Source organism: Hypanus sabinus, chromosome 22 (assembly GCF_030144855.1).
Source record: "Hypanus sabinus isolate sHypSab1 chromosome 22, sHypSab1.hap1, whole genome shotgun sequence".
Lineage (NCBI taxonomy): Eukaryota > Metazoa > Chordata > Chondrichthyes > Myliobatiformes > Dasyatidae > Hypanus > Hypanus sabinus.
In genome coordinates, this window is record NC_082727.1 from 54,989,086 (window position 1) to 55,011,333 (window position 22,248).

General features: G+C 39.3%; 1 protein-coding gene across 6 annotated transcripts in view; it reads right to left on the bottom strand.

Annotated features, from left to right (window-relative positions):
• Positions 1-16,494, bottom strand: part of plekha1b (pleckstrin homology domain containing, family A (phosphoinositide binding specific) member 1b) — an 85,652-nt gene extending 69,158 nt beyond the window's left edge. For all 6 annotated transcript variants that reach the window (XM_059947769.1, XM_059947771.1, XM_059947770.1 and 3 more), the window contains exon 1: positions 16,339-16,494. The gene's annotated coding sequence lies outside the window, so the exon portion shown is untranslated. The remainder of the gene's footprint in view (positions 1-16,338) is intronic.
• Between the last annotated feature and the right edge of the window lie 5,754 nt (positions 16,495-22,248).

Here is a 22,248-nt window from a genome sequence, read left to right on the forward strand (position 1 = left end):
AAGAAATATTTCTGGGCAATGGAAACATGCCACCGATACTATTTTATTTAAATCCATCTTGCTACACCTGAATTGTCTCTCTTCTATTGGCAGTACTTTGGGTATCTGTACCTTCAAGACTCAAGCTCCAATGGACAAGAATTCACTCTTTAAATCAATTTGCCTTTTAGATCCATCTTAAACTCATCCTTTCAAGTAAAATCTCTATCCCAATTACCCAAAATACCACCCTCCTTTGGTTTCTTTTATTTTTATATTAAAAGCACTACTTGTTAAAGTAGAACTGAAAATATAACATTCAAGATTGTTTAATGTCATTTCCTGTACACAAGTGTAAAGGAGAACAAAATAATTGTTACAAAAATCTGATGCAGCACAAAAATCCCCACAAAAGCTAAAGAACACAATAGAACAATGTAAAAACATAAGATAGCTTATATACATTGACTGTATGTCCATAGAGTGACACTAGACTGTACACAAGGTAATTGACTGGAAATAAGGTTGTGGTTGGTTAGTAGGTACAGGTGTTTCACTGCTTGGAAAAAGTAACTATTTTTGAGTCTAGTGGACTTGGTGTGGATGCTATGTAGCCTCTTCCATGACGGGAGTGGAAAAAAAAAGTCCATGAGCAGTCCGCAAAGGTGGTATCCTTCATGATTTTAGTACCTCCTTTCTACATGTCTTTGATGGCGGACAGGCTGATGCCTGTGATGCATTGTGTAGTTCTCACTACCCAATAGAGCAAAGTGTTTTTTTCAACTGACTAAAGGAAACAGAACAATGAATGAATAGATACATACAGAGAGTATGGGAAATACGACAAAAAGCAATTGCAAAGGATCCTCCTCACTCTACAGTGAAACCAAAAAGGTTTTATGCTTACTGCTATCGCTTGATCTTAGTGATCTTTAACAATCTTAATTGACAGATCATTACTATAATTACTCTGAATGACACTTTAGCCCATGCGGAGTCTGGGCCATTTTTAGCGACAGCATAAAAATGCAGCTTCCCAATATAGTGTATCAAATCTTCCTTCACAAAGAAGCAAATGGACCGAATCAAATTAACAGAGCTAATAATGGGGGCAAATGACCAGATAATGTTCATTTGATTCAAATACACTGAAGATTCACCTTCTTAAATAGGAAATCTTTACTGCATTAAAATAATAATATGGCAGGACTATATATAGCATTATTGGATGGGGAAGTCAGGAATTAAGGGAGCCAGGAATAACAATACATTGTGTGCAATTAAATCACAAGGTGCACAAACATTCTCTATTGGGAATTGCTGATTTGGAATAAAACCAATAACTTGAGGAAGAACTTTTTCCTCCTTCCCAAAATAACTGCTCTATTTTAGTTCAGTTGATTTACTCTGAATATATTTAAATGAAGGTATTTTCCTTATTTGCCTTAAGGAGTTATCGTATATACAGCTACTATATAATCACAATGGTGGCAGGCACAAGTGTTACAGAACAAAAATGCTACAAACTTGGGTATATAGGTAATGGTGTTCAAACTATTTTTGTTTGTAGTTGAGCAGCAATCAACAGAATCTACAACAAATAATTATATACAATTGAGACTAAAACTCACAACAGATCTGCATAAATTTAACTTTACATCTTGGTCATCTTTTTAACATGAAATAACTTTTACAAGTGGAAATAAAAAGACCACACAAGGCAGGCGCCTTGGAGGAAAACAAAAAACTTCTTTCAAAAGTTATTTTTAAGTATCATGCCCTTAAAGTCTATTTATATTATTACAAGTTAAGGATTCATGAGCCACTTGTTTTCCTTATGCCAACTACTGTTTATACCCACTACCCCTACAAGCTTTCAAAAAGTATTCATATATACAGACACGAAATGCTGGTGGAACACAGCAGGCCAGGTGAAGTTAATCCTGACGAAGGGTTTCGGCTAGAAACGTCGACAGTGGTTCTCCTTATAGATGCTGCCTGGCCTGCTGTGTTCCACCAACATTTTGTGTGTGTTGTTTGAAATTCCAGCATCTGCAGATTTCCTCATGTACGTGTACACACACACACACACACACACACACAATTTTTAAATACATTTCCATAGACTGGAAAAATACAAATTCAGACGAGATGAAAGAGGAAAAGAATGTTAATTAGAAAACTTCACATACTTGAAATCTGAAATAAAACACAAAATACTGGAAAAACCCTGCAAATCAGGTAGCATCTGTGAAAAAGGGACATCACAGATGATGCTTGAACTGACTAGTATTGCAAAAAATATTCCCACTTTTGTAGTTTTCTTGGTCATTCATATTAAAACATTTCTGAAGTTAAGAATACTTTAAAAACTTAAATTAGATGATCAAATGATTTGCTGGGAATGAGGTGGTTTAACACCTTCAGCTACTGTTTAACAAGAGCTTTCAGACACCAGATTATACCACTGTTAATCAGGAATTCAAAAATTTAACAATTCAAAAGTAATTTGTTTTGTATTTCTGAACTTAGGACATTCAAAAGTGAACACATTAACTTTAGATTATCAGTGTACAATATATGCTGCGTTTAGTATTTATCATCTTAGAGGGTCTTCTGGCCACAAAAGAAAATAACAGGCTACTCATCTTCTCAAGTCTCTCCATTTTCAGTGTGATCATGGTTGATGAGCCTCAAGCATCATCTCCCCTTCTAAGCCAGCTCCACACAATTCCCCATTCAAAAAATGTTAACCAATTCTTTAAACACCTCAAATGATACTCTGGGGTAGAGAATTAAATAATTCATCACGGCATGCCAGAGTATGCAGTGCAGCTCAGTTTTAAATGACCACCCTCCCCAACTTCAATGGCAACTGCTCTGCCAATGACCCCAAGAAGCCGCAGCATTATAGATACAGTTCAGCACGGAAGCCATCCTCCCCTCCATGAACTCTTTCTACATTACTCACTTTTTCAGTAATGCATACAGCAAAACCAGATTACCCACCCCGAGATGTTCTCCCTTCTACCCTGTCACATCAGGCAGAAGTTACAAAAGCTTGCAAGCATGTTACTACCCAAGATGGAATCTTGACCTCAAACTATCTCGTTAGGACCTTGCGTCTTATTGCCTATCTGAGCTGCAATTTCTCCAAAACTGTAACATTATTCTACACTATGTTCTTGCTTTACCATTTACCACATGCTACCTCACTGTACTGTTGTGATTAGTTGATCTGTCTGAAGTCTGCAACACAAGTTTTTCCACTGTACCTTGGTCATCATGATGATAACAGACCAAGTTACTCATTCAAAAATCTTCCACAAATAGAAACGTTGACAGCTACTTGTATTGCCCGCTAAAGATGTTATATACTTCGATAAGATCACCCACATTTTTTTTAAACTTCAAAGATACATTTTACTTCTTTAGCTGCTCATGACAGAACAACCCTTATAAACTAATAATTAACTCAAGTGATCTTCTTCTAAACTGCCTCTAATGCCAGAAAATCATTTCTTAAATAGAGGAACAAAACTGTGCAAGATTCTCCAGGGGCAAGCTTACCAATATGTTGTACAATTAGAACAGTACTTCTTTATTTCTAATGAAAGGTCAACACCATAAGAATATCCTGCTGGATTTTTTGGGCTACAAACAGCCAACACCTTAAGACACTTGAGACATAGCATCAACACTATGGCCAAAATTCATTGGAAAGAATAAGCAAACTTCACATGCCCAGTATTTGAAACCTAATTACACTCAGTTGGCTCCATGAATAAAGCAGCACAACTTGCTATACTATAATTAAATTTCTTACTCATTACCACATTATAATTAACCTTCCAGTGACACAAAAATTTTATAACATGGGTTTCAGTTTTAAGGTAATGAAACATCAGCTGGCTAAATCAATTTATATTTTTAGTGAAAAAAAAATTCAAAGACAAAGAAGGCAGATAAAACACATACTGAAAGGAAAGATTAAGACCACAAGATACAGAAGCAGAATCTGGCCATTTGGCCCATCAAGTCTGCTCTGCTATTTCATCATGGCTGATCCAATTTTCCTCACAGCCCCAATCTCCTGCCTTCTCCTCATATCCCTTCATGACCTGGCCAATCGAGAATCTATCAGCCTCTGCCTTAAATATACATAAAGGCTTGCCTCCATAGCTGCCTATGGTAAAGAACTACACAGATACACCACTCTTTGGCTGAAGAAACTCCCCATCTCCATTCTAAAAGGATGCACCTCTATTCTGAGGCTGTCCCCTCTGGTCTTAGACTCTCCAATCATAGGAAATATCCACTCCACATCCTCTCTATCAAGGCCTTTCAACAATCAAGAGGTTTCTGAGTTCAAGTGAATACAGGCCCAGAGTCATCAAACGCTTCACAGGACAAGCCACTCAATCCTGGAATCATTTTACTGAACCTTCTTTGAACCCTCTCCAGTTTCACACATCCTTTAAGATAATGGGGCCAAAAACTGCTCAAAATACTCCAAGTGAGGCTTCACCAGTGTTTTATAAAGTCTCAACATTACATCCTTGCTTTTATATTCTAGTCCTGTTGAAATGAATGCTAACATTGCATTTGCCTTCCTCAGCACAGACTCAACCTGCAAATTAACCTACAGGGAATCCTGAATAAGGCCTCCCAAGACTCTTTTCGTCTCATTTCATTGTATTTTTTCTTCATTTAGAAAACAACCAACCTTTTCATTTCTTCTAGCAAAGTGCATGACATACACTTCCTGACACTGTATTCCATCTGCCATTTCTTTGCCCATTCTCCTGATCTAAGTACTTCAGTAACCTCTCTACTTCCTCAGAACTACCTGCCCCTCTTCATATCATCTGCAAACTTGGCAACAAAGCCAGCAATTCCATCATCCAAATCAGTGACATATTGTGGTGAACTATGTGCCTGTCTGGACACGCCCCCTGCTGACTGCTCCTGTGGCTCCTCCCACAGGCCCCTGTATAAAGGCGATCTGAGGCCTGACGCTCGGCCTCAGTCTCCAGGACATAGTATGATGGACACTCACTCCTGGTTCCTTCTTCCAGTCAATAAAAGCCGATATCTCGCCTTACGTCTCAAGTGTGAGTTATTGATGGTGCATCACATATAAAGTAAAAAGAATCCGTCACAAGACAGGCCCCTATGGAACACCACTAGTCACTGGCAGCCAACCAGAAAAGGCTCCCTTTAATTCCCACTCTTTGCCTCCTGCCAATCAACCACTGCTTTGTCTATGGACTCATAGCTTGTTAAGCAGCCTGATGTGTGATACCTTGCCAAAGGCCTTCTGAAAATCCAAGTACATAACATCAACCAATTCTCCTTTGTCTATCCTGCTTGTTATTTCTTCAAAGAATTCCAAGAGATTTGTCAGGCAAGATTTTCCCCTGAGGAAACCATGCTGACTACAGCCTATTTTATCATGTACCTTCAAGTATCCTCAGACCTCATTCTTAAAATCAACTCCCAACCACTGAGGTCAGACTAACTGGCCCATAGTTTCCTTTCTTCTGCCACTCTCCCTTCTTGAAGAGTGGAGTGACATTTGCAATTTTCCAATCTTCCAGAACTATTCCAGAATCTAGTGATTCTTGAAAGATCATTATTAATGCCCCCACAATCTCTTCAGCCACCTCTTTCTAACCCCTGGGATGCAACTGTGATACAAATTCATCTACCTTATCCCCTATACTGCATGCATTCAAGTGTAACACCTTCAGTCCTGTATTCATCCTTTCTGATTTTGTCCATCTCTTACGTTGTAACTCATTCTGTTTACTGCAATTTTGCCCTATCAAAAGCTTCTCCTCACTACATATTGCCGCTGTTTGTAAACCAGCTAACTCATCTTCAGCACTACTATCCACCTTTCCTACATTACTTCTTAAATTGAAATATATGCATCTCGGCTCACTAGTCGCACTATGCTCAACCTTTTGATTCCTAACTGTGAGGTCTTACCAACATCTGTCTCTACAATCTCTCCACTATCTGTTCCAGCACTGTTGTTCACAACCCGTGCGACTCTAGTTTAAACCCCACCGTGCAGCATTAACAAATCTTTCTGCTAGGATATCAAGTGCAAACCATTCCATTTGTACAGGTCACTCCTTCCCTGGAAGAGAGCCTGATGATCCAAAAATATTATGCCTTCCCTCCTAGACCAACTCCTTAGCCAAGAATTAAACTGTATAATCTTCTTAGTTCTGGCTTCACTAGCACGTAAACGCCATGGAATTATTTACTTATTTATCTACTTCTTAAAATCAAAGTTTGGTCTCTTGACAGGAATTCTAAAAGATCTGCAGTAATCATGAATCAAGAGAGTAGTGCAAGTTGAAAATTTCACAGATAATGGCTGAGATCGAAGACTCTGATATTAGCGTTAGAAATCAAAATTGAAGTATATTGGAGGTAGATTCCAATGATAATGGAACAAAGAGAAATTGCCCTAAAAGAGAAATGTAACTCAGCAGTAAAAGCTTTACTGCAGAAATACAAAAAGCAAGTACTGGAATACACCAGCAGTAAAGATAGTATTACCACACAAATATGTCAGAGTAGCAATAATTTTCATCCACAAGGTCATGGATGGCAAGGGACTACCACAAAACAAATATTCAAGGCACAAAATGAAAAGGGAACGATTGTTCTGCTACTGACAAGGAGTGGTACTGTGGTGAGCACAAAAAGGTTAGAGAATTCAACTCAGCTAATTGATTCAGGAATCAGAATCAGGTTTAAGATCACCAGCATATGTCATGAAATGCGTTATGTGTAGATGCATTGCAAGACATAATACTGTAAACTGAAGTACATGTATATTAAAAAAAGTTAAATAAATGCAAAAAGACGAAAAAAAATACTGAGGTACTGTTCATGGGTTCACATGTGCATTCAGAAATTGGATGGGAGAGGAAGGAGCTATTTGAATTGTGAGTGTGCGCCTTCAGGCTCCTGCACCACCTTCCTGATGGTAGCAATGAGAAAAAAGCACGTGCTTGGTGATGGATGTCCTTACTGATGGATGCTGCCGTTTTTGAGGAATCGCTTTTTTGAATAAGTCCCCAGGGCCTGACGGAATATTCCCCAGGCTGCTTCATGATCTCCAAGAGGGAAGAGATTGCTGAGCCTCTGGCTGGGATTTTTATGTCCTCATTGTCCACGGGAATGGTACCGGAGGACTGGAGGGAGGCAAATGTTGTCCCCTTGTTCAAAAAAGGTAGTAGGGATAGTCCGGGTAATTACAGACCAGTGAGCCTTACGTCTATGGTGGGAAAGCTGTTGGAAAGGATTCTTAGAGATAGGATCTATGGGCACTTAGAGAATCATGGTCTGATCAGGGACAGTCAGCACGGCTTTGTGAAGGGCAGGTTGTGTCTAACAAGTCTGCTAGAGTTCTTTGAGGAGGTGACCAGGCATATAGATAAGGGTAGTGCAGTGGATGTGATCTACATAGATTTTACTAAGGCATTCGATAAGGTTCCACATGGTAGGCTTATTCAGAAAGTCAGAAGGCATGGGATCCAGGGAAGTTTGGTCAGGTGGATTCAGAACTGGCTTGCCTGCAGAAAGTAGAGGGTCATGGTGGAGGGAGTACATTTGGATTGGAGGGTTGTGACTAGTGGTGTCCCACAAGGATCAATTCTGGGACCCTTACTTTTCCTGACTTTTATTAACGACCTGGATGTGGGGGTAGAAGGGTGGGGTTGGCAAGTTTGCAGAGGACACAAAGGTTGGTGGTGTTGTGGATAGTGTAGAGGATTGTTGAAGATTGCAGAGAGACATTGATAGGATGCAGGAATGGGCTGAGAAGTGGGCAGATGGTGTTCAACCCAGAGAAGTGTGAGGTTGTACACTTTGGAAGGACAAACTCCAAGGCAGAGTACAAAGTAACTGGCAGGATACTTGGTAGTGTGGAGGAGCAGAGGGATCCGGTGGTACATGTCCACAGATCCCTGAAAGTTGCCTCACAGGTAGACAGGGTAGTTAAGAAAGCTAATGGGGTGTTAGCTTTCATAAGCCAAGGGATAGAGTTTAAGAGTCACGAGGTAATGATGCAGCTCTATAAAACTCTGGTTAGGCCACATTTGGAGTACTGTGTCCAGTTCTGGTCGTCTCACTATAGGAAGGATGTGGAAGCATTGGAAAGGGTACAGAGGAGATTTACCAGGATGCTGCCTGGTTTAGAGAGTATGCACTATGATCAGAGATTAAGGGAGCTAGGGCTTTACTCTCTGGAGAGTAGGAGGATAAGAGGAGGAGTGATAGAGGTATACAAGATATTAAGAGGAATAGATAGAGTGGACAGCCAACGCCTCTTCCCCAGGGCACCACTGCACAAGAGGACATTGCTTTAAGGTAAGGGGAGGGAAGTTCAAGGGGGATATTAGAGGAAGGTTTTTCACTCAGAGTGGCTGGTGCGTGGAATGCACTGCCTGAGTCTGTGGTGGAGGCAAATACACTATTAAAATTTAAGAGACTACTAGACAGGTATATGAAGGAATTTAAGGTGGAGGGTTATATGGGAGGCAGGGTTTAAGAGTCAGCACAACATTGTGGGCCGTAGGGCCTGTACTGTGCTGTACTATTCTATGTTCCATGTTCAATGCTGGAGAGGCTAGTGCCTATGATCAAGCTGGATGAGTTTATAAATTTCCGCAGCATTTTCCAATCCTGTGCTGTGGATCCTCCAAGCCAGACGGTAATGCAGCTAGTTAGAATGCTACATCTAGAGAAATTTGTAAGTGTCTTTGGGGGCACACCAAATCTCATCAAACTCCTAATAAAATATAGCCACTGCTGTGCCTTCTTTGTAACTGCATTGATATGTTGGGCCTGTAGAAGTGTTGACACCCAGGAACTTGAAATTGCTTACACTTTCCACTTCTGATCCCTCTATGAGGGCTGGTGATTAACAAACTGAAATGAGGAAACCACGATTTAGTGTTGTGAAGGAGGCAACAAAGTCGTGAGGGGATCAGGGGAGATGGAGAAATTATTTAACAAATTCCAAGATAAAAGAAACCAAAGCAACTGACTTGCTCCAGTAAAGATAACTAAAAGGAGGCACAGACTGACAGAGAAACAGTGCAAAACAAGATCTGGAGGGAAAAAAACAAAAGAAATAAAAAAGGGAGGTTTTGGTCCTGACAGCTGCCAGAATGCATATCAAGAAAAAGCCTGGCGATTCAAGTTCATAAATGTTATTTTCTTAATTTTGGCACCAAAATACCACCAAGCATTTTTGTAATTTAAATATTTAGTCAGTTATGGCCTTTAGGGTCATATTTACATACAACCCTGATAATTCACTATTTGACAATTCAGAGATCCCAATGGTTCTGTACAAGACTCAGCAAGCAATGTTTTCTCACCATCCCTTTTCACAATGGGACCCCAGCTCCCACACTTTCTTTAGTCTCCCAGTTCCACCCTCCCATTCCATTCACTGGAAAATTTAACACACTGTGTAATGTGCAAAAAAAAATGAATTTAAAAAACTGGATGTTATTAGAAATGACATCCAAAATTCCCGAATGTGTCAGATTTGCAGAGTTTTATTGCAGTGTTCTCCTGGAAGGCCATGGTAATTCAAGGCTCATCTCATTCTCACACTAGAAATTGCCTGCAAAGGCAACTTTCTTCATTATACTTATATAGCATAAATAAATTAAAATGTCAGACGATCATTTAATGAAAGTAGAACTGATTTCTCCCCCTTCTCACTTGCAATAAAACAAAGCAATATATATTTTGTTCAAAAACTTAAACATTTGAATAGACATTGGCGTTTTTTCACCCTACAATGTATAAACCATCCAAGTAACGCCTTGGCAAAATTTGAAACCTGTTCACAAAATAAACATCTTCAAAAGCCATTAAATACTTCACAATTTCTGAAACACCCAATAGCAAGATTCAAGATTTCACCAATAGCAAGATTCAAGATTTCAAGTTTCCTGTCTTCACTTCAAATACTTCACCATCTAAAATTGATCTAAAAATACTTTCTTTCCATGAAAACTAAATAGATAATTTAGAAGCATTAATTATAAGATTGTTTTTAAAAGGAAACGTGGAATTTAGGCATTTTTTTTAATGGCAACATCTCAGTCATTTAGCTAGAATTTACTGGGTATTAACATACCAAGTAATTCTAACAACCACTGCCATATCTCTAGTCAAGTCACATATTTCAAGCATGATAGCTCATATATAATAGAACTATTCAAGTCAATTCTCCCTCACTCTTCTGCCAGTGGCCTAAAAGGCAATACATGAAACTTGTCACAATTCCCAAATGGATTTGTATCTTGCAGTTGCATCAGGAAGATGATACGAGAGCCTCAGGACTCACACCACCACATTCAGGAAAAGTTTTTACCCCTTAACCATCAGGTCCTTGAACCAAAAAGGATAACTTCACTTGCCCCATTATTGCAATGTTCCCACAACCTTAGAACTCATTTCCAAGGACTCTTCATCTCATGTTCTCGATATTTATTGCTTATTTATTATTTCTTTCTTTTTGTATTTGCAGTGTTGTCTTTTGCACACTGTTTGAATGCCCAAGTTGGAGCAGTCTTGCACTGATTCTATTAAGAATTTATTGAGAATGCCCACAAGAAAATAATGCTCAAGGTTGTATGTGATGACATTATGTACTTTGATAATAAATTTACTTTGAACTAACTTTGGTGGCTGCAAGTTTAAGAGGCAAAAGAGACATCAGCTCAGTGCATTTTCCAACCTCAAGTGAATATTTTGGACACTGTAACCCGAAGTATCAACAAAAAGCATAATGACAACAAATACTGGGACTAAGATTTACAATCACAAATTAATGTTCACATCAGCTCCCTTTATTCAAAGCTTTTGGTAGCACCAAATGAGTATTTCTTGGATTAAAGGAGTAGATGCATGGGTTTGTATCCAACCACAGTAGCTGGGTAATATAAATGTTAATGTCAAGCAAACCTGGCATGTTAAAAAGCACCAATAAGGATAACCATGGACCAATCAGATTACTGGCTAAAAGAGCCACTTGGTTCTTTAACGTCCTTCAGAAAAGAAAAGCTGCCTTCATGTTACCAAAGTGGTTAACATTAAACTGTCCTGGTTTAAGAGGATGCTGTCAGGACCTGAGTTGCAGGGAGCGAGGGCAGCTAGGTCTTTATTACCTGGAATGTAGGAACGTAGGAACTGAGGGGCAGCTTTGGAGGTGTACAGACAAAGTGAACGTGCAGTTTCTTCTCTCTCCTCCCCGCCCCCCCCCCCCCACCTCAGGGAAGAGGAACTAAAGACTAGAGGGCATCCGCTTAAAGTGAAATGTAAAAAATGTAAAATCGATCTGAGGACAAACTCTTCATTAAGCGGGTGGTTCATACATGGTATGAGCTACCAGAGGAAGTGGTTGAACAGGTACAACACAAACATTTGGATAAATGCATGAATATAAGGGGTTGAGAGAGAGAGCTGGGCCAAATAGGTTAGCAAGAACAGGCTGGGCTGAAGGGCCTGGTTCATGCTCTATTGCTCAGTTTATGCCACAATTAGGAATGAACATAGTGAAACTAAACTGAAATCGCTTCCTCGATTCCCCCACAAAATAACATTACGTTCAATACAGGAAGTTTCAATTGCCTCAGCTTTTCCCCACCACTTTTATGAAAACTAATATGCTTAGTTCGCTTCTAAATCACAAATCCCCAATTACATCACTTGTTTATTTCCATTTGGTGGAAATAGTTTATTTGTAACTGCCAAACACCCTCTATGGTTTTAAATCTTTTATTTACATCACATCATGGCAGTAGATCAAAGTCATTTTAAGGAAAGTGAAATAGAATCTAGTGAACCTAAACAATAGCCTGTGAAGGTTAGTACATCTTTCCTAATGCTCCCAAAATGTTACATGGTGAGTTCTGGACCAGGACTCTACTTAAATATTCAAGAAGTTAATGGAATTCTATTGTATTAATTATTGGAGCAGTCCTCTATTGATCAGGGTCAACCATAGATGTTGCATCCTAGCAGACGTACACAAGCCAGGGCAAGACAATATGAAGAGAAGCTGCTTTCCCTGCAAGACTCCCTCTCTCCACTCAAATGATGAATCGAAATGAATGGCAGAGACAAATACAGTTTACATACAACTGCAATACTTTTTCATAATGCACATTCTTCATGACAAATTTCATCAGTCATTAATTTTCCCATATACTCAATCTGTCTCAATCAAGTGCTAACGAGTAGGTACCCCAGTTGGTATGAAGTGACTCATGGTGGCTGATATGGATGTGTCAGTCAAAACTATTCACTGTATTTATTAATTCCATGAGAGATGGAAACATACTCATGAATACTAAAAACAAAAGGCATGCACTGCAAATTGAAAGAAAATTATGAAGATACATTAATAGACTAAACAAAGAAAAAAAAGAGACATATCAATAAAGGGAAGGGTCTTCAATCTGGGACACAAAACAAAAAGATATGAATAATCAAACAATGAAAAGCAAATTCAAAACAACAGTGGGAGGCAGGGACAGGAATGCTTAGGCATATGATTGAAATAACTTAGATGGGAATTCAGTACGATTTGAGAGATGTCAAACTTAAAATTGTTAGAGGAGAGAAGTTTCTCACACCTATATTAAAGCCTTACTCTGTACACCAAAAGCACTACTTTAAGATCCAAGCACCACACCTTAGACAAATTATTTGGACCTGGGGGAAGTGCAGCATAAATGATACCTGGATTCCAAGAATTAAGAGTGATTAATCAAACTAGAAATGTATTCCCTGAGGTGATTATAAATCACGGGGAATACATTACATATGATATTGAGGGGAAACTGACGAGACGAAATTTTAAAAATCTAAACATGAGGAAATATGCAGATGCTGGAAATCCATAATAACACACACAAAATGCTGGAGGAACTCAGCAGGTGAGGCAGCATCTATGGAAATGAATATAGTCGATGCTTTGGGCTGAGACGCTTGTTCAAGACCGGAAAGAAAAGGGGTTAAATATCTGAACAAAAAGGTGGGGGGAGGGCAAGTAGGACCAGCTGGTGGTGATAGGTGAAGCCACCTTGGGCAGGGAAGATACAGGGCTGGAAAGAAAGGAATTTCATAGGAGAGGAGAGCAGAGCAGACCATGGGAGAAAGGGAAGGATATGGGGACCCAAGGAGAGGTGATAGGCAAGTGAAAAGAGGTAGGAGGCCAGAGTGGGGAATAGAAGAGGGGAAAATTAAAAATCTGTTGGTGATTCAGCATGGAAAAGACTCTTGCCAAACTTACAGATGTACAGTGAAAAGATTCTGACGGCATGCAGGACAGCCTCCAATGAACAGGAACTCAAGAGGCCATAGAGAATGCTAGATTCAGCCAACTTCATCATGGGTGCTGTTCTGTCTACCAATGAGGACATCTATCAACATTTTGGGTTAAAACCGTGAAGGAGAAAACAACTTTGTTGTTTGTGGCCATAACATAAGAATCTGAACCATGCCTTTCAGGAATGAATTTAGGATACACTTACGCTAATTATGCCAGAAGTTAGGAAATGGTAATTGACGCTGGGTAACTTCAAATCTGTGATTGGTAACTTTATATACAAATGGAGGCAGAAATTGATGTCTTGCAAATCAGGCATCCTTCCCCCATTCCCCCTCCCAACGTAATACTAAACCCATCTATCATTGCCGAGATTTGTTCAGAGCTCTGAATAAATTACACCAATGATATAAAATGAGTTTATGACAAAAGTGCTCCTTTCCTCAGCTTGAGTAATACCCCGTGGTTCTACGTTAATTTTTATTTGGTCTACAGAGATACTTTGATGTATTAAAATGCAGTGTAAATGGAAAATGTTATTGTTGAACTAGGTTACAAAATAAACATCTCATTGACCAACAGTACAGGATTAAGGGGTCGAGAGAGCCCACTCCACTCTGCTCCCTACTTCTGTGAACAGTATCATCTGCAAACATGGATGTCATGGTATCAGCACAGAAAACCATTTTAATCTGCACAATGACTTGCTCAGAAAGCAATCCAGTAACTACTAGTCCCTAACTAATTCTCTGCAATTTTTCCCTCTTTCAAGTATTAGTCAATTCTTCTTGAAGGCCACCAACATGTCTGTGTGCATCACCACTTCGGGTTCAAATCTCAACTACCTGCTGCACTATATCAATTTACTCACAACATCTCTAATTCTTTTGACAATCCTTAAATCTGAGCTTTCTGCTTGAAACGATTGCTATATACTTACGAACATCAAATGTTATTAAAAATGTTCTAGTTTTTCATTTAAGCCAAATATATAACTGTGGAACATAAAGTGATCCGGAAAATAGCTAATGTATGTGCATCTTCTGCAACTACTTTATTATAGGATGAAAATCATTAGGTCCTAGAGATCTTTCCTAAGTAGGATTATTCTCTCCATCTTATTATTTCTCAAACATTGAACATGAACCAACTCCATTCTTATTTACATTACACATTCTCTTCATATTCCTTCTCTAAAAATGTGATTCTGTACATTTAGCAGGTCTGGTGTTCTCTTATAATTGTTTATAATGCAAATCTGTCTGTAAATGACTGAGTCATTCTTGTTACTCTTATAGATTGTTGCTTCCTCTTTGTAACTTTTAGCAAATTCCCTTTATTACTTTCATACCTGTGATTCAGCAAAATTTCCATATTTTCTTGTGATATTGCATATGAAATTTGCAAAGTATTATTAAAGCATCTCCAGCTAAAATTTACAGGCTTTTACCCATAACAATTTTGCCTAAATTACTACATAGAATAATTAAAACTTTATTATTACCTCAAACTTAGCAAATAAAATAATAAATTTACATCACTATTTGCAAGGTGTTTTGTACTATCAAATGAGGGACAAACTATTACCAATTAATCAGAAAACCTCCTTTGGCATTAGTCTAAAACACACCGTACTAGAAACGATTCCAAGTTCTCATTGCCTTCAATACATTTGCTCTACTTCTCCTAATCATCAGAATAATTAACATTATATCGACTTTGCTAGTGTTTATCTAACTTAGACAATAAGTCTATAAGTAACCATCACAAAACAAAATCTGCACCATTAAACTTACATCATGTCTTAATCTTTTTAGGAATTCCCTTTTTGCAATTTTTCCCATTCTGTCCTGTTCCCTGGAATACTTCACTACCAAGTCATTTTCACAATGTATCCAGGGCTTCAAAGCTACAGCATTTATCAACTGGGCTAAATTTTGTCTACATCTCTTCATGAGCAACAGGCTACATGCAATAACCAATCTGCTGTCACTTGCAGCGACAACTTGATCTCTGTAGCCAGTTCTTGAATGCCACTGAAAATAGCAAGTCCTCCTCCTCCCCACCACACCCCACAAATGCTTCGACAGCAAGCAAACCACACCCCCAGCCTTAACAACCATCACTTTTGAACTTGTTAAAGCATCTGATGTTCACAAGGGCTACAACATAAAATACTGAATTTTTCCCCCACAAACAGTACACTTAAAACGAACAAAAACAATTAAAATTAATTAAAAGAATTTGTAAATCATCTCAAGCTTCACTAGCCTTAAAATCAACCTTACCCTTAGAATGAACTGAAGCATTGGGTCCAACTAGCCACAGGTTGACAATATCCACGATAAATGCCAGTAAACGCCATGAAGTCGTTACTCCACAGCTGGATTCGAAATATTCAATGCCAGAGAGCAAAGCAGCCGACAAAAAAGAAACGAAAGAGACTATCCGCGGAAAAAAAAAGCGTGCACCAATGGTCAGAGGCAGCAACAGGTCGGGTTTCATTTATTCAACAACAGCATGTCGAATAATGCGGAGAGCTGTTACTTTTCATTTTCTTTGCTGTGCAATAAACAAACCACCCCCCGAACGTGGGGTGCATGCAGCAATAACTAGGGGGAAAAGGCGTTTGTGGGGGGATAAACAAAACGTGCGCAAGATTAAAGACAGCAAGCCTCGGTGACAAACCACTTGTTTCCACAGTCATATATATATGATGCGGGGATAGTTATATTCGTTTCCAAGAACTATGATAGCCGTGTACAGAACTATCCTGCAAGTAAAGGCGGCGAAGCCCGCACACCTATGTTGTGGAGACAGCGATCGGCTGGCTGAGCAAGGCCGGCTTTGCAGTCAGCCGAGCGGCACCCACATCAGACCGGCAACCTTGGCGGGCGGACACCAGTTCTCACCCCCGGTGCGGTTCACCAGCGAGCCGCCGCCGCCGCCGCCGCACACCTGGCTGCTGTCACACTCACCCGAGCGACACCCACAGCGAAAAATTGTCAGCCGGCTCTGGTCTGGCGAGAGTCCCCCGCGGAGATGCAGCCGTCACCGCACCGCACCAGCATCCGACCGACCACCTCGCAACTCTCGCTCTTTTTCCGGGTCAAACGAACCCCCCACTCCCCATCCTCGCAAGAGGTCGTTTGCTAACCGGATATGCCGTCACCCGCCCCGTAGAGGTTTCTGGGGGTTGTGGTTCAGATTGAGCTGAGGGTTTCTCAAATTATCAGCGCGCTGCTGTCAAAATGGAGTTCATTGTCATGTGCACAAGTACCGGTGCAAATTTTAAAACTTACTTTAGCAGCATCACGGGCATATGGTATCAGATCAGCAGCATCCATAAGAAAAACATATATTATAATTATACGGATTTTGTACAAGAAAGAATACAATTCAGAACAGAATAAAAGGAAGTCCTTTGTGGTGCTAAATGTTACTATACTGAAGTAGATTCTTCCCTCTGCCCGCTCAGTCTTGATACAGGGTCTGGGGCCATAAGTGTCGACCATCTGTTTTCCCAAACGGAAGCTTTAGTTGCCTCAGTAGGTTTTTTTTACATTCTGTAGATTCCAGCATTTGCAGTCTCTCGCGTCCGTAAAGTCAATTACAGTACTGTATAGCAAAAGTTGTAGAACCTATTCCTAATAACTTTGTGGATAATGATATAGATTGTTGTAAATATGGGTTTATTTAATGTCATCTTAAATAATAGAACTGGTTAAAAAAATATGCTATCTTAAAATAGTAGCCAACAAGATAAGGGTAAGAATGAAAATTGAGGGGAATTTGCAAAGTGTGCACCTTTCTCTTTTTGACATCTCTACTCACCAAAGTATTGCTTTTTAAAAATTAAGTTCACTAAAATAATGGAATTATAAAATTAACTGTGAAAGATGATGCATCATCAATGGTTTGATCTTATAATGCAGGCTCAGATATCAGTGCAACTCTGGGTGAGGCTGTGTTTCAATGTTGCAGATGTCAGCTTTCAAATGAGATATTAAGTCCAGGGACTATCTGCCTGAATTAGATATTTATATGGAGAATTAAAAATCCCAATCAGCTATTCAAAGATGAGCAAACAGATCCTCCAGTAACTTGGCCAGTAGCTATTATTCATATAGCTATTCATATCAAAGCTGTTGTTAAACTATTTGCACAAAACAATTTCTATTTCTGTCCACAGTGCCATGACTACATAAGGCTGTCCTCTGCTGAATTACTGAGAAACATATCAACACCATTTATGAACTAAAGTTTTTTCCTCTTTTAGTCAGTTTGCTCTTTCAATTTCACACGGAAATTGCACTCTCTCATGATGCTACCCCATTTTACTCTAGCTCTCAATTTTCTTCCCTCACCCAACCCAATCCCCTCCCACCAACATACATGAGATTTTTATTGAATTATCTACTCTATGTGAGAACTAATCCAGCCTTTCCTTTTCTTTACCATTTTTGGAAACGTTACGATTTCTGAAATCCATTGGATTTTCAAGTCCCAGGAAATGGAAGTGTACTAAATTAGTTCTTATTTTATCATTGAACAGTCTGTATTAAACTATCTCGGAACTCGGGAACTTTCCAATAGAAAACAAAGGTTTACTACACTGCTCAATGTTAACATTGGAGGGGAATACTTCCAAATATGGTTTTACAGAAAGTCCCAAGCATTTGAAGAGCATATAGGGGACATACTTATCTACTGCCCATTATGCCACTGGTGTTTAGGGCAACAATGAAGATCCTCCATCTCTAGCCGCGTACAGGGCTTCCTTCATCATGTCAGTACCTTCCAGTTGGCTTTCACCATTGTTAGTCATGCAAGTCCCAGCTGGAGACTCAGGAGTACCATCACACTCAGATGTAGAAGGATTCTTCATTGCTGTTTTCATAACAATTTTGTTTTATACCAGTCCTGAGCTGAAACCCTGAACCTGGAGGGCAGGTGGACCTCTCTTTGTCTGTCCTCTACCCTTTGACTTGTTTGACATAGGTGATGCTACCAAGGCCCAAAGCATTAAGCCAAGATAGCTCTCTGGGTTATTGAGGAATGCAAGCTTCCAAGCCATGACAAAGTTGTCTTCATCTTGGAGGCATACAGGGGACAGACATGCATAACTTTCTATAAGGGAAGATTATAGATACGGGAAAAAAACACACTACTCTTCTACATGATGATAAAAATTAATTTGTAAAAAGTTTATGATTGAAAAATAAGATATGCCATATGAAGTTAAGAAATTGTCATGAAATATTTTTTGTTTTCTTATCCATCATAGGCATTGACAAAGCATCTAAAACAAGAGCCACAGTCAGCTCCTGCATCTTGGTATAGTGACTGTAGTCCTCTAGACACCCATCAGATGCTCCTTCTTAGGAAAGCCCGTGGGATCAAGAATGTTCCCATTTTGTGGGTTTATAAGTGGCTAATAAATCCAATTTTGGAGCCACATGATCTCGCACAAATGGGGCAAATGAGTGGGTAGTTTGTGAGACCATTCACACTTTCATCCACTTACACAGGAGGTGTGCATTCCTGTCGCCTGGCATGCAGGTTCTTGATGTTGTTCAAAATGCTTGTTCTCCACTTCAAGTTGTTGGAATCCTGAGTTTCCCAGGCATTAGTGGGAATCCAGTATTTCTTCATGGAGATATTGCTCTCCTTTGCTCTCTTTCCCTAGTAATCCTTTCTCAAGACAGAGCTCAGAATCAAATACCATAGAACTGGCTTTTCTTGATTCTGGGTATTTCACTTACTTTACTCACTTGGAAGTCAAAGTGTTAATGCATTTTGCAATGAAGAAATTCTTTTTGGTCTCAGTTCTATAGTTCTCCTTTCACTAACTTGGACCAATGACTCACTGTTAAAGGTTTGCATTTAAATATATGAATTTCTTTCTACAGGGAAACAACATCCCCTTCAAACATTTGGTTCTTAAACCATCCTGCACACCTTAATCACAATCTCAGCATAGCAACACTGTTACTACTTTGATCACTTAGCACTACAATAGATTTTGGGTTCTTTTTGTCCTAATTGTGTTCTTTCTTGTAAAAATTGTGTATAATTTGTATTTTTCTAGTGAATACGATTTGTCAGATGCAATGTGCCTGGTGTGCATCTGCAAATAAGATTTAAATTTTACCTGTGCATACATGAACTCAGAAGTTCAAAGTATGTATACAGTATACAACCCTGAGATTCATTTTCCTCTCAGACAGCCACAAAACAACGAAAACCACGGAACCCATTCAAAGAAAAACATCAACCCCCTTCACACGTAATTTTTTTAAAATGGCAACTAAAAAATGAGCAAAAACAATTAATATAAAACACAAAATCGAAAGAAGCCAGTCATATTCAGTTCAGTTAAATGTTTGTTATTCACAAAACTCCCAGATTCAAAATCGCCCAAAATAGAAACAAAAAAATGATCATCTTGAAACCAGAAACACATCCTAATGTGAACTAGAGTCCAGTCCACAATCCATGTCAATTAAACTTTGCCGGAGACCCAAATCCAGCATCGAGGGGGAGAGAGGGAGAGAGAGAGAGAGAGAGAGCATCCAAATGCAGTGACCTTCCTTGTGCCTATGACAAAAACTCAACTTTGACTTTTATTTGTTACACTTCTATGATTTCTTCCAGTGGTGCAGGGAATTATCTCGTGATTTTATTTCTGCCCTGAGGCCATTTTCCTATTTCCTGGTGCCCAGCCATGGTCCCATTTCTTAAGTAAATTGTGAAACATTGCTTGGTTTCAGTAGAATCTCCCCTGATATTCAGCATTGTGATTCCTTTATGAACTGATATTGTATATGTCCATTAATCAGCTAAGATTCCATTTAACATAACAAGTTTCACACTATAATATGGTATGTATATCATTTCTTTATTTTCAATATTTGATATCACCATATTGAATTTCACCTGCTGCTGCCTGCACGATTAGAAAATATTCATCTTCCAATACAACGCCTTTTCACTGGGTGTATATTTTCCATCTCTTTCCTTATTGTCAGCATTGGGTGCTGTGCTATGCACATAACATTAGGTTGTGCAAAATATCAGGATGAATAAGAGGTCTGTCTCAGATATTTTCTTGTAAGAGAAAGCTTACAGCCTTTGCTTATTGTGTGAGGTTGTGTATGAAAATATTCACTTGAGTAAAGAGCACACAGGTGGCACGTGATTTGATGCTGAGTCTTCATATCTCACCTTCACTCCTGTTTTTATCAAGAAATGTGAAGAGGAATTCCGAATGTGTATCCATCTATCATGTGCAATAATAAGAGATAAAGGAAAATAACTCCTGTGAAATTATTCCAGAGTAGCTTGTATCAGTGAAGGGAATTTTGCTACCATTTCATTTGCAAATATATTTTTTGAATTTTTTTATACAGCACAGAACAGGACTTTCTGGCCCTTCAATCCACCCTACCCAGCAGTCCCCAAATTAATCCTAGCCAAATCGCAGGACAATTTACAAAGACCAGTTAACCAACTGACCAGCACGTCTGTGGGCTGTGGGAGGAGATTGAGAATCTGAAGGAAATGCAGCAGTTACAGGAAAATGTACAAACTCCTTTCAAGCAGTGGCGGGAATTGAATCCAGGCTGCCTGTATTGTAAAGTCACTATGCTACCATGCCGCCCAATAGTTGTAACATACCTTCAGCAGAGATGTGTTATTTCCCAATTCATATAGGCCAATAGCTCGCAGTAATTGTCAAGTTTTTTAACTAAGAAATGCAATTTCTAGCAGGTCCTCAGCTTTCTCACTTTTCTCCACTGTCAAATCAGACCCTCACTACACAGTCAGTTTGCATTTACACGATGACTGCTATATCCGTGAGAATCACATGCTTCGTGAGAATCATATGCTTCAGTGCTATCGTTATAACAGAAGTGCACCCTGAAACAGTGCTATGAGTTGCTACTTGTACAGTAATAATGAATTTCAGGTCATATCAAACTTGTGGTCACTGTCACCCACACAGTGCAAAAACCACTATTCTCCAAGTGAGATCATTGTCAAATTGAGTTCGGAGCTGTTTCTCAGGTTTCATTTACAGGTTGAGTCAAGAAGTAGCTATGCACAAGATTCAAACAGGAAAATCTATAGATGTTGGAAATCCGAGCAACACAAACAAAATGCTGGAGGAACTCAGCAGGCCGGGCAGCATCAACGGAAAAAAGTACCATCAAAATCTTGGTCGGAAATGTCAATTGTACATTTCTCCATTGATGCTGCCTGGCCTGCTGAGCTTCTCCAGCAATTTGTGTAAGCACAAGATTTATTAGGTCAGAACCTTCAGGAGTTACAGTTTATATTAATTTGGCTGCATTTCTCTGGAATACCTCTTCAAAATATCAAATGTTCCCTTTGCAATATAAACATTTTGCTGTCGCCTATAAGAGGGTCTGCTTTTTTAACCAATCATTGATCCCTAACAATATGGAGATAAAAACTGCTGTTGCTCTGGTGTTTAATGACATAACCAAATTCTAATAACATTTGTGAAATTTTAAACAAGAGAAAGTCTGCAGACTGGAAATCCAAAGTAACAAACACAAAATGCAGGAAGAACTCAGCAGGTCAGGCAGCATCTATGGAAATGAATGAACAGTTGTCGTATCGGGCTGAGACCATTCTTCAGGACTGGAAAGGAAGGGGGACGATGCCAGGAGAAGAAGGTGGGGGAAGGGGAGGGAAGAAGGATAGCTTGAAGGTGAGAGGTGAAGCCAGGTGGGTTGGAAAGATAAAGGGCTCGAGAGGAAAGAATCTGATAAGAGGAAAGCGGGAGGGACGGTGCGCTCCAGGGAGAGTTGATTTTACCTTAATATTATTCTATAAATTCATACTAGTATTGTGGGTAA